The sequence below is a fragment of the Camelus ferus genome, chromosome 13, assembly GCF_009834535.1.
Source record: "Camelus ferus isolate YT-003-E chromosome 13, BCGSAC_Cfer_1.0, whole genome shotgun sequence".
Taxonomy (NCBI): domain Eukaryota; kingdom Metazoa; phylum Chordata; class Mammalia; order Artiodactyla; family Camelidae; genus Camelus; species Camelus ferus.
In genome coordinates, this window is record NC_045708.1 from 50,511,266 (window position 1) to 50,525,024 (window position 13,759).

Genomic DNA, 13,759 nt, shown 5'->3' on the forward strand with positions numbered 1-13,759 from the left:
CTGTACCATGTACAGCTAAATAAAAGCCTGATTATCCTACATGAATAAAGTTAGGATTCTACCCCATGGGCTCAGCCGGGTTACAGTCATCAGGAATGAAGGCAATTCTCTACACGTGTTGCTCAAGTGCACCGATGACCACTGATTCACAGCCCACTCCGGTGAGCGCTGGTGGTGACACCAACCCAAGTTAGAGCAGAACAAGGGGATCCTATGTCAGTTACATGACACTGCCTACAAGGGGAATGGCAGTCTATTCCATAAGAAAGCAGATTACAAGGCCTCCTGTCCCTCTGGCCCCAAGGTCACTGCTTGCAATGAGTGAATGTGAAAAATTACAAAAGATTCTGAGCAACTGACTCACAGAGGCAGACCTAAAAGGAATTCCTCTTTGAGCTACTAATTCCCCGGTAGAGTTGAAAGTCTCAAAAGTCGTAACAGTCTACAACACCCCGGTTTTTATTATACAGTAATCCTCCGAAATGCAGACCCATTAAAAGAAGACAAAAACCCTCCCTGTCGGAGGATGGCAACCAGACACTTCCAGCTAAGCACTTTTACGATATCCAATAAAGCCTGACACAATAAACCAGACATTTAAGTGACAGGAGAAATGATTTTCCAGAGACTCGGCACTAAATGGAATAATCCATCTAGAAGTAACCTTCAGTCAAAGCCCCTCCACTCTCTGTCCTGGGTCCAAGCCGCCTGGTTTCTGGGAGGGAAGTGGGGAGGACAGCACCTGTCGGTGTGAGTTGGTTCCAGATCAGGACCTGCCAGGGCCTGCGTCTCCTCTCAAGGCCTTCTTTGGGAGTCCAGGGATGGGAGAGGCCCACTGCACACATCCCTTCAGGCCTGTTGGCTCTCAGGCAATTCTGGACACTTGGACTTCGGTGGTTGAAGAGGGGTAAGCCCAATGGCAAGACACCGATAATTCTCCTCAGGTGGGTCATCTCACCCCTAAAAGGAACCCCCTCCTGTTTCTCTTGGTCTGATTGACAGCTTCTAAACCAAACTTCCTCCATCAAGTCCTCCTCGCCCCCCGTGGAGCTGGATGCATCCCCACTGCAGTGCTCAGCAGAGTGCTGGGTGTGTCATGGGATGTGGCGGCAGGACACCTCTGGGTCCCACTCTCGTCTTGCCCCCAAGGGAGCCTTGCTTCCTCACCTGGGCTGCTGCGAGGATTGCGCAAGATCATAGGTGAAAGGGCTCAGACGGGTCCCAGAGGGCAGGGCAGCTCCATAAATGGAATCGCACAATTGTGCTGGATTTTTTACCCATGGAACTTTCCCATGAAACCATGTGCACGTGTGTCTTCCTTGCAGCAGTCCTGGAGACCGCGGACACGTGCAGGTGCTGTCTGCACATAGCTCCTCAATACAGGACTCGGACGGACGTGACAGCTCTGGACAGGGTCTGTGTGCAGATCCAAACTTCGAACATCTTTTCAGAAGATAAACCTATAAACTTCTGAAAGATTCTCTTGCTTACTGCTGGCTAATTCTCACATTTAACTTAAAGACCTTCAACAGCTGTTCAAGGTGTTTTTTTTCCTAAAACAGAAACAAAATCCTGCTATATGAAGCTAATAAACCTGGTTTTACTGAGTGTTATACAGAAGTGGATTTTTTTTTTTTTATTATATACACATGCTCATGGAGAAAACAGGGCGAGGGGCATGACAATTCCATCATCCATCTGGACTTTCTTTTCTATGCTTAGTAAAAACTTAAAAACCTAATTATAATTGTAATCATATACTGCAAAACTGGACACACCACCCTTCTCGTACTTGACGTATCCTAACATGGAATTCTGACTTTTTTTTTAAGTTTCTAATAAGAAACGAAAATGGGATTGAGATCTAGGAGAATTAATTTGTTGACTAAGTTAACACTGAAATCCATTTCATGTATAACAGATGCAATGACAATTGCCTGATTATCTTCTCTTACTTCTTTAAGCACTGCTTGACAGGACTTTATAAGCTACTAAGCTTTTTTAGATGTTGCAGAAACATTAAAATTTCATAGTGGTTTTCCTGTTACAACAAGAATGCATGCTTATTATATAACATATAGAAAATTTCAATAATAATCATTTAATGTGAATATTTATTGAGCATAGGCTGTGTGTCAGGCACTGTTCTAAATGCCTGAGACAGATTAACTCATTTATCCCTCCCAACACCTCACTGAAGCACAGCGGTATTAAGTAACTCGCCCACACTCTACACACCTAGAAGCATGAGCCTGGAATCCATCACTATGCTGTGATGTTCTAGGAGTGAAAAGAATCAATAATTTATTCAATCGAATCCTCCACTGCTTCAGAGTATAATGTCACAGGCAAGAAATGATTCATAATAATACTGTACTCTTTACAGTTATTTAAAAATATTATAAAGCCCCCTCTGCATCCCTGTGGAACAATTAGTAAAATGAGAAGCCATTTGTGGCACGAGCTACAATTCGTATCAATCCAATCCTATGCACCTGATGTGCATTAAGAAAATAACAGGCACTCAAAAGGGTTTGTTTTAAAGATGAAAGCATTTTTAAAATTTTGAAAATGAGTCAATGACGTGATGAGTAGATTCCCTGAATTAATTGGTTATCCATTCTCACAAAAGTTTACAATCAGTCACAACACTTTTACAAAACATTTATGAAATGCTCCCAGTCATTTCCTAAACACTTCTAATGGCTTACCTGTTAGCAGTGGACATCAGCACCTGAAAAATAACTGTATATCCCTGGGTCACATTTTTTACATTTTTAGTTAGAAATCATCCTAGGTTAAAGACAAATATTTCTGTTTCTGTTTAATGTCCTATCCAGGGCTAATAAATATTGCTGTTTTAAATATAAATTCTCTTTAAATTTAAAATGTGATTAATGAAATGTTTCTGACTGCCTGGTGGTAAAAATATTATATGACTGTAACTTCACACTAAAAGCACATTAAAACTGTTAATCCATTAATCATAATTATTCATACCACTATGGTAGAAACATGATGCACACGTACACAAATATTTTAGATAGGTAGGCAGATAGGTAGACAGATAGATAGATGGCTATCTAGCTCTATCTATAAAGCTAAGTAACGTCTTTGGAATTTAATTGCTCTAGCATTTCTCTCTCTCTATCCGTCCATCCATCCATAGATAAAATCAGGTGTGTTTTTTATCTGATTTATTTGTTCCACCTAGTGTTTCCAGAAGGTTCAAACTGCCATCTTGTAATTTATCCGATACCCTGCTGCTAAAGTCAGTAGATAAAATACCTAACAATTTTGAACATTATCTGTCCATTAGGTGCAAAGTGTTTTCCAAAGATTGTTCCATATACTTTCATAAAACCCCCAAGACAGAGACCACTGTCATCCTCATTTTACAAAGCAGACTGAAAATGGTTAAATAACTAATATTCCCATCCACATCTATCCAACACCAAAGCCCCTACCGCAAACCTCTGTTAAGCTGCTTCTTTTCCAAATCAGGCCCCAGAAAAATGTATCTGACCTCCACAACTTGCCTCCCTAAATTAAGCCTAAGCTGACATATAAAACTTAAAAAAAAAAACAACAAAAAACACTCAATACAAATCCAACAAACCCAACACAATAAATAACATAATTCTAAATTTGATTTTTTTTTTCTTTCAGAGAGAAATTTTCAACATAAAAAACCAGAAGTAATCTGGTATTAGCTGGCCATTTCTTCAAGTGTTTTGACTATGCAGCAACTTGACAAACCACCCAAATCCTTCAACAAGTGACAACATAAGCTGGACACTGCAAATCTCATTGTTAGAGAGCTAGTCTTTCCAATGGGACTGGAGTTTGCTACACAGAAAATCTTCATAGTATTAATCTTTTTGGTCTCTTGTGAAACACAAATCCACATTTTTATGTATCTCTACAAATCTAAATGCGTCCAGATTCAACACCTTATTGAATTACCTGGGTTAAAAACAGTAAAAACACGACTGCATTTTTTTTTAGAAGGCCTAAAGGCGCAGTCGTAAGACTGCTCAGCATTTTTTGGACTTAAACCAGGGTTTTATGGTGCTAGTTAACTGTTAGAGAAGGCAGAGGGGCTGAACATTTGATCCCAAAGTTCTTTTACCACTGAAGTCTCTGTAAAACGTTTGATTTCTTTAAGAAGTTGTATGTGTGTGTGAATCATATGTTTGTTTATTGAAACAAGAGCTTGCTAACACATACACTTTGGGTTTTTTCTTTTTTTAAGCAAAACAGCTCCCTGCTTGGATGTGACTGTTTTGGCAATAGTTAAACCAAACTCCGTCATTCTAGCGCTGCCTGCCTTCCTGGTTCTCCTAGGTGAGGGCCGCCATCCTGTGATAATTTACAGAGAGCTGAGAGGCACCAGCAATGGTGCAGTGTGGTGACAGACACTTTAAAAACAACGCCGAACTCCGCTTTTAAAGTAGAGAACACACAGACACAGTCCCTGCCTCCGACAACGTCCAAAAGGCTCCTTACAGTCAATCTATTCAGACGAAGCTACAACAGCCCCAGGAAATATAAACAGCGTCCGCAAAGACAGCAGGGGGAGAGGGGGCGGTGTGGACAGGAAACAACTGATGGGAAGGAAGCTAATCATGTGAAGTTTGTCCAACTCCACAGGGTCTAATACATTCCGGGTTTGTTTCCACTCAGAGCAGCCATTAAACGTGCCCTGACACGTGGGCGCAGGGGACCTCCCTTCTCTCCGGTTTTTGGCCATTTCCTTCTCTGTGCACTTGTTTGTATACAACCACGCCCGGCCGGACCGAGGTGACCACAAGATGACAGGCCTCAGCAGTTCCTTCACTCAGATTTCCAGTTGTCTAAAAGTTTCACTCCACAGCAGGGATTTAGCGAGAATCACGAGTTCCTTTTCGAAAGTTATGAATGGTTTAAGTAGTCAAGTTTACAAGACACAAACAGAAGGCGAGGGACAAGTGAGTGTCAGGGGACTTCAGGGACAGCCTTTTTAAATTAGCTTTAATTGATACGCCCTAGTTAAGATAATTTGTTTTTAAAGGAAGTCACTCTGATCCACGCAATAAGTGACCGGGCAATACTTTTTAAAAAATCACGCAAGACTCACGTCTGAGTCTTGACCTCCTCATGCCATCTGCAAATAGTCTCCGGGCCACTCAACTGCTCGGGGGACCCTCGCAGGATGTGTGATCTGGGTCCTCCTCTCCGTGACCCGCTATTTCCCCGCCAGACCCCTAGCGCCGAGCGAGTTCCAGGGCTGCGCACCCGCCGCCTAGTCCCCAGAAAGAGCGGAAGAAAGTAGGGAAGAGGGGCGTGGCGCCCCCGTCGCCCCCAGCTGCCGGCCCTCCTCCCAAACCTGGCACCGCCGGAAGAAAAGAGCTGGGAACCCCGGAGACTCCCAGCCCCAACCCGGAGCGGGGCGCACGGCCACGGGCTGGCGAGGAAGAGAAGCGAGCGAGCCGGGAGACCGCTCCTCCCGCCCTCGTCCCGGGGGCAGCGTCCCCCGCCCTGATCCCGCAGGGCCCCAGGCTTCGCGCGCCCGCCGGCCGCTGGCCGTCGAGGGCAAGAGCGCCGTCTGTCTCCGGGTCTCGGCGTCCTTTGCCCTCCCTCCCCCATCCCGGTCTCTGGCGCCCAGTGCCCCGACCAGTCCCCGCCCTCTGGGACACTCTTCCCTCCTTCCTTCCTTCCTTCCTCCGTTCCCTCCCTCCATCTCGCTTCCCAGCACCGGGAACTCGGAGGCGGCCCCCGAACTGGTCAGTCGACGCCCCGCGCTGCGCCCTTGGCCCCTCGGGGACAGACTAGCCACCTGCGCCCGCCGCTGGGTGCTCACTTGCCTGCCGGTGCGCTTCCCCTGCCGCCACCGCCGCTGCCGGGGACTCTGTCTCTAAGGGCTCCTGGAGACGGCTCCGACCTCTCCTCCTCCTCCTCCTGCTCCTCCGGGCGGGCGCCGGCTCCGCCTCATTCGAGGTAGGCGGGGCGGACAGCCCGACGGGCGGGGCGGCAGCGGCCCCGGACTCCTTCCTCCCGGCCTGGCCCTCCTCCCTCCTGCCCAGACGCCCTGGCTGTATCCCGGTTTGGCCGCCGAACCCGCGTCGTGTCTTGGGCGGGCGGGCAGAGGGCAGAGGTCAGGAGCGTTGAAGTCCCGCAAACGTCTGGCTGCCTTGGCCATCCCCAGTTTTCCTTCCCCGAATTTACCGAAGCCCTCAAGTTCAAGGGCTTTTGGGCCCCTCGCTTCTCGACCCTCCACGGGATTGTTCTGCCTCCTTGGAAGTTTCCTTCGCAAGTAACGCCTCGCCAACCCTTATGCCAACCGTCCCTTAGGCCGAGAATATGCGCGTTGCCAACCCCGACACAAAAGTTAGGCTCTGCTCCAGGAATTTCTTAAGAAAACAGTCACAGTAAAATTTAAAGGGCCCTGGGGCCACAGAAAGATTTTGCTTCCCAGAAGAGTGGAACTAGAACTAAGGGTTGTTGACTTTGAAGTACGACCACCCACTATGAGCTCCCCCTCTAGCTCTCCGCCATGAGATCTGTGTTTCCGAATGCCCAGTACCTGGCAGAGTTCTGTTTAAAGAATTAATTAGATTTGGTTAGTCTTTTGTAGATGGGTTCAGGGTAGGGTAGTGTGAAAAGCCACATCTTTTTCCATAAACTTCAAACTATTCACACATACAGCCATTCAGCGGACATTCACTGAGCACCTGCTATGCACCAGGCATTGTGCTAAAGGTGATTGGGGAAACACTAAGATAAATCAGACAGGGGATTCACCCCCAAAAAGTCCAGGAAGAGTCCAGAAAGTCAAAAAGATACAAGTGCAGAAATCTCACCACTCAGTAGACTTCCCGCATATTCCTAGGTGTCTCCTTTCTTGTTTGATGTGGTGGAGATAACAGAGACGAGCAGGCCAAAGTAGGTCACTGAGAACCAGCGTGGGCAGAGTCCATACTTGAAATAGAGTCTTAAAGGGTTGGCGAAGGATGTCTCTGTGCTGAGTTTCACCAACGGAAGAGAAGTGAGGCCTAGGGAAACAAGGAGTCAAGGATTGCAGTGAGGACATTATCTTTACTCTTCCTTCCCTCCTGACCCCGCTCAAGTATCACTCTCTGTGAAGTCTTTTGACCAGGCTGCAGAAGGGATGCTGCCCGGTTAGAGGAAGTCTGTGGTTGGATGCCTTACACCAGGAGCATGGTTCTTGCAATGTATGGATGGTGGTGGTTGTTGGGGTACAAGCCACAGCCTGCCAGGGGAGCTCTTTATGCCCTGCTTTGTACAGAGGTAGGAAATGCTTGACTGATCCACAGACACTGACAGCTCCAAGGACACACTCTAAACAGAGCAGCCTGATGCCAACTGGGACTGAGACCATCACACACTGGAGTTTGTATCTTTTGGCCATAGACTATAGAATTGACTCTTAAAGCCCTCTAGTAAGTCCATTTCTGGAGCACTTTATAGTTTAGTAAATGCCTTCAGGTACATAATCTCATCTGGAGACTGATGCACCAAGAATTTAAGTGGCTTATTGAAGCTTTTCTAATTCAGTGCTACTCAAAGTGTGGCCCATAGAACAATGATCGTCTGGGAACTGTCACCCTTCTGTAATGGGATAAGCATAGAACTTGAACGTGAGCATGTAAAAACTTTTATAGCAATTTGACTGAGTAATTTTCTGCCTGCTGAATTTAGTAACTAAAAATATGACCTTGTATTTTGTATGTCTCTTTTATTTCATTTTTCTTATTATCCATTTTGTATTTATCATGTTGGATAAAAGCATCAGCCTGCAACAGATTGAAAATAAAATCTCACAGATAGTTTGAGATGCACTGATCTAGTTAGGAGCAAGGCAAGAATAATAAGTGCTAACACTTTCATGGCAGATGTTACTTTAAGTGCTTTACATATATTAACTTTGTTAATCCTCCTAACAGCCCTAGCAGGTAGGCACAGAGAGGTTAAGCCACGCTGTCCAAAAGTGTCAGAGCTAGAAATCAATCCAGGGAGCCTGACCCCAGACTTTGTGCTTTTACCCATGACCCATGGTCCAGTGCTCTTTCTGCTTTGCTGTGTCCAAACTTCAGTCATTCATGTTTCATCTTCATATCACTGTGCCTCCTATGTGCTTTTTAAATTTATATTTTTGATCAACTTACTTTTGCTTTTTCTTACATATATTATACTTGCTGTTAGTAATTTCACCTGTGAAATCATGACTTTGATAAGCAAGTCTCTTAATCTAGATCACATTAAATACATGCCAAATGCCAGCAATTGCTATCAGGGCTCCGCCATATCCCCTCTGACCCTTCGCCTGTTTTGTGCACACTGGCTCCAGGTGTGCTTTCATTCCCACCACCTGCACCTGGCCCCAGCATTTTGTTGTCAGATCACCACCCTCAGCTGCAGCATTTACTTTGCCTGCTCCCAGGACAGCTGGAAGTGCCTGGGAACAGGTGCTCCCCGACCCCCGCCTCAGCCTTTCACCAGTGACTAAGGAGCATGGTGGTATAAATACTCAGGTTCCTTTGCCCTCAGTTGGGACAGCCTCAGGGTGGATCTCCATTATCTCCAGGACCTGATACCACATGCTTGCTTGTCCTTCTTACCCCTCTGGGTCCTAAGTCCCACTCCCCTGCCAGTGCTTCCTAGGAACACGTACTAATCAGGACCAACTATGTGATTTGCAGGGCCTGATGCAAGATTAAAAAATGTTTATAAATTATGAGGAACCTCAAGGTGGCAACCGCAGAATATTAAACCAAGTATGGGGCCGTGTGTGACTTTACAGGTTGCACAACAACAATGCTGGCCTGGATGCTAATAGGTCCTTTTCACTTGAGTTTTCATCTCAGGGTCTGCTTCTGGGGCACTTCAAGCTAAGACAACACTTATTAAAGTAAAAACCAGCACATCCAAATACTGCCAAAGTCATCTTGTGTAACACACTGGTGGTCAGCATCCCTCACCTTGGGAGGCCCGCCTTATAGGAGGATGCTTCACGACAAGGTGTACATAAGAGCTTGAGCCAGAGGAAGAGGTATTACTGTTGAGAGTGGCTTAGGTTAACAGGATGATGAGGCAGGAAACCGGGTTTTCTTCCCAATTCTGACACTGCATGATACAAACTGTGGTTTGTATTTGGGTGGTATCTTAGATTGAGTTACCTGGAAACATACATCTCAGAAGAAGAAGGCTTATTGGTGAGTGATTTAAAAAGCAAGCGAGGCTGGCAGGATGGGACAGAGGAAGACACTGCCTTTCAACATAGTAACAACTGGGCCTGAAGTCCAGGGGGTACCGGAGGTGGATGGCTTTTCAAAAATGGACCAAGTTGAGTCCTGGGTGCTGGGCCTTTGTGTCTCCATATCCTGCATTCCTGGGAAGAGGTGTAACGTTGGGCAAAGCAGTTCCCTCAGGGCAACGCCCAGTAATGGGCACAGCTGTGAGCGGTCAGGAACCAATCCAGGACCTCACTTGGGCTTATGTTCAGTCATAACTGGCATACTTAGCCCAGCTCAGGCAGGCCTGACCTCTTGGTCTTCCATGGAGCCCTTGGACAATATATTTTGCCTTCTTTATACTATAAAGCTATTTAATTTCTGATTTTTTTCCTCCAGCCTTCTTTAAAACTCTTTTTTCTTTCCCTTTCTATTTTCCGGTCCAACTGTTTTCCATCCTCCAGTGGCACTCGAGACAAATCAATCAGTCCATCAATCACTTGTCCATGAAAGAGCGCAGTGTACTGAAGTAAAATATTATGCATAATGAGACAAGGCCTTTGAGATTAAACCCTGGCTTTGCCACTAACAATCTCTGTGAATTTGGGGCAATCACTTCACCTTACTGGGCTGCTGCTTGTCTTTAAAATAAAGGGATTTACAATGGTCTCTGAAGTCCCAAGTCTATGAAAATTAAAAAAAATTTAAAAGATGGCTTTCTCTGCTGTATAATCCCTCAGGAAGCAAGCAAGAGAAATGATTTTATAACTCAGGACAGCTGATTTTTTTTCACTTAATTGCAATTGATAGGTGAAACCCTACTTCTGTGAATTTCTACCCAATATCCAAAAATCAACCCTAACTAAAGGCTCAGTCAGAAGGAGATGGGGAAAGATGAAAAAAATGAGTCAAATCAGTCAGTCTGTGGGTGATCAGCCCTCCACAGACTTCAGAATAGTCTGTCTAGTATATCAGCGTTGCTTCCTAAGAATTTTACTTATCCTATCGCACATGGCCAGACTCGTTGTCTGAACCTGCCCTAAAAAGTTATGGAGAGCTACCTCCTTTTGAATAGGTTACCTGGGTAAGTGTTTCACAAACTGGTTTTTCTGCTCAGTCAGAGGCTGCCATCTTCCCATAGAGAAGTTAGGTCAGGGAGAAGCACCCACAGTCTCAGAAATCCCCAAGTAACTTGTTGAAACGCGTATCGCCACAGGCAGGAGCTATGACCAAAGCTATGACTTCAGATCAGTAGTCAATTCAATGCTGTTCCATCCTCAAATGGGTGGAAGCCTTCAGAGGCCTGGGTGGGAGTGGCCCAAAACTGAGGCACTAACTCAAATTCGTTGATTACTACTAACTCAAAATGCGCTTTCTGGCTTATTACAGAGCTAGGCTCTCTAGCTCTAGAGAGCAGAAGTCCCCAGACACTGTTGTTTAAAGGTCAAATATGTGGACTCAAGAATTAGCAAATTTCCCATCACTGGAGGGGTTCAACGAGTGGTCAATCAGGAAGCAGAGATGTAGAAGCTATCAAGGGAAGCAACCCAAATGCCCACCAGGGGACACAGGGTACCTCCATCTTAAGCACCCTGTGAAAAGAGGTAGATCTAAATATATTGACATTAAAAAAAAAATGCCTGAATATATTTTTGAGCATAAAAAGCAAGTTATAGAAGACTGTGCATAGAATTTCCTACTCATGTATAAAAAAAAGCATACGCACAGAAGCACAAATGTTTGTGTGAGTATATGTTTGGCAAAATGTTAACAGTGATTTTTCTCAGGGTGGTAGGGTTTTGGGTAACCTATACTTTTTCATATTGCATGAATTTTTTTTACCGTGAAAATATAGGTTTTCTTTGAATAATGTTTTTTTTATTCTATCAATAGATCTTTTTTCATATTATAAAAAGAAAAAAGGCATTTTTGTCAACCAGGTATCAACCAGGGGTTGGCAAACTATGGCCAGAGGTCCAGACTATTGGGCATCTGGTTTTGTAAATAAAGTTTTATTAGAACACTACCCCACTCATTCATTTGTCCATTGTCTTTGACTGCTTTTACTTTACAATGACAGAAACCTTGTGGGTGGCAAAGCCTAAAATATGTATCTGCCTCTTTAGAGAAAAAGTGTGGCAACATCTCATGTGGACAATTAGACTAGGCAACTTTTCCAGTATGGCAAATTGCAGCCTAGATTTTACTAACTCTTCAGATTTTAATGTATCTGAATTTCTTTAAAACAGACAAACATGGTCTGTGTATTTTAAAGTACCTCCCAGTTTTAAGTAGTGATTAGAATAACAACAAAGAGACGACACCAATACTTGGGTAAAGTCTGTGTATCTTCCTTCTTTTTCCCTTTCCTTTTTCTTTTTCTCCTGCTCCCTTTTTTCTCTTTCTGTTCCTCCTGCTCTTCCTCCTCCTCCTGCTCTTCCTTCTTGTTCTTCCAATGAGATAGGGTAACCAACAAGTTGTCCATTTTGCCCTCAGATGTTCTGCTTGAGAGAGGACTAGGTGGAGGACTGAGGCCCCTGTCTCCTGCTGGCTGGTTCTCTCCAAGATGAAATGATTGAGGAAGTTCTGGACAAAAAATTATTCTGGGGGAGGAGGGATGAGCTCCCAAAGAATCCACCTAGACTTGAAGGAGAAACAGCCGGAGGAGTTGTGGAAGATAGGGGAGTACCAAGCTCCAAGGCTGGGAACTGCATGGAGCAAATCCCCTCTCTCTCCCCTCACTCCTCCGTCACTCCCTCCTCCAGTTTTCCTTAAAGCTTCCCTTCCTGTGTAAGCCGTCTGGCCTCCAGTACACAGAGGAGGTTTAGGATTTTTCTCCTTCACCATCAGTGGTACCCAGCATCAACACTCTCACTTACAGAAACCACACAAGCAAGAGTAGTTAATGCCCGTCTGGCCATGCCAGGCCCTTGCTCATTTCCAGAATTTGGCCAGAAGAGCTGGATGTTGGCCCCAGTGTGGAATGTACTCAGATGCTAAGTAATTAAATGGCTCAACAGAAACATTCTCTTTATCAACCACTCACCCCTGACCCTCCCTGAAGGAAATATAAGGCCCTTACAGTGTCAAAAAGAGAAGCAGCCTGTTAGATGATTAGATCATCGGTCCATCTTAAGCCTGTGCTACTGGGTTTTGACTCAGAAACAGTCAACTATGTGGATCCGTGAGCTAAGCTGTGACGAGAATGGAAAGTATTTTCTCTGGCACTCTGATAACAGACCTGTTAATTTCATTTAGCTTTATATTCTGGTGAGAATGGAAAATACCCAGCCTGCAACCTCTGTGACTCCAATTTACACTGCATGGTTCTCAAAATATCTAAGATGTTTTTTTCAGAGTATGGGGGAATCTCAGAAAAATGTGATTAAAATGCTATTTTTTCTAGTATTCTAGTATAACTCTAGAAATACTGAGATAATTGAATAATAACAACAACAAAATCCTGGTATTGTTGTTGGTATTATTCAATTATCTTGGTATTTCTCAAAATAAAAATAGGGACTAATTCTGTCTTGAGACTATCCTGTGAATTACATACCACATTAAAATTCTGAATATAATAAAGATGCTTTAAAGAGGGTTCTGACCATGTCCTTCTCCCGTTTAAACACTCCCCAGGTGTCTTGTTGCTGTTTTCTTTCCTATTTCCCATTTTACCAGGAAGGTCGAGTGTCTTTCTTTATGTTTATTAGTCACGTATGGTCCTAGTACCAATTTGGGAGTGGATCTGCTTCCAGAGGTCTCTCATGAATTGTGCTGGATATTTTTGTATTGCTATAAATAGCCTTGATCTTTGTTCTGGAATATAGTTAACTTACTTGGAACCAAATTTATCATTTTAGGTCTTGCTTTTAAGATTAATCTGGCAGGATTCGAGCAGTTATCACTTTAGGGCTCATTTTCCCCCCTATTGAAGCAAGACCTGTGTGTCTACCCAATGATCCATAAATCCTGAGGTTTTCCAGTCTGGCTGGTGGGAACAGACAACGTTCCCGGTCCTGTGCCAGCATCAGGCACTCCTCCTTTCATCCTCACAGCTGGTTCTTCCCCTGGCCTTGGGTGGCTGCTTTACCTACACAAGTTCACCATCACTCACGGTACCCAACATCACACTCAAGGGGGACCTTCTTCTAGTCTCTGGGTTCTCTTTCTGTTCAGCTCTCTTCTGTCGGATGCTCTGTCTTGTGAATCCTAGTTGCCTTCATCTCCCTGAGCTCACATCCCCATCTTCTCAACTCAAGAAGCCCACCACCTCTTCCTGAACTCCCCCTCCTGCTCTGCTGTGCCTTGAAAATGCCTTCAAAGCGGTAAGCAAGGGGACTTGTAAGACTCCGTTTGTTTTCCATCTCTCTGGGATCACTCTCCTTTTGTCCCCTGGTGTAATGTGTTTTACAAACTGTTGTTTCAGATATTTTGTTTGTATTTAGGATATTTCAGGTAGGAGGAGAAAACCAGTTCCTTTACTCCATGGAGACTGTAAGCAGCAGTCTCCCGATCACTCTAAA

General features: G+C 44.7%; 1 protein-coding gene and 1 long non-coding RNA gene across 5 annotated transcripts in view; both read right to left on the reverse strand.

Annotated features, from left to right (window-relative positions):
• GNG12 (G protein subunit gamma 12) overlaps nucleotides 1-6,240 on the reverse strand; it is a 119,035-nt gene extending 112,795 nt beyond the window's left edge. Inside the window, exon 1 of one of the 4 annotated variants that reach the window (XM_032494550.1) lies at nucleotides 5,819-6,240. The gene's annotated coding sequence lies outside the window, so the exon portion shown is untranslated. Of the gene's footprint in view, nucleotides 1-5,119; nucleotides 5,144-5,818 lie in introns of those variants that run through there. The other 3 variants (XM_032494549.1, XM_032494548.1, XM_032494552.1) reach the window with 3 other exon arrangements.
• Nucleotides 6,241-6,812: 572 nt separating this feature from the next.
• LOC116668069 overlaps nucleotides 6,813-13,759 on the reverse strand; it is a 160,827-nt gene continuing 153,880 nt past the window's right edge. Inside the window, exon 3 of the long non-coding RNA XR_004325147.1 lies at nucleotides 6,813-7,034. This is a non-coding gene — a long non-coding RNA (uncharacterized LOC116668069). The remainder of the gene's footprint in view (nucleotides 7,035-13,759) is intronic.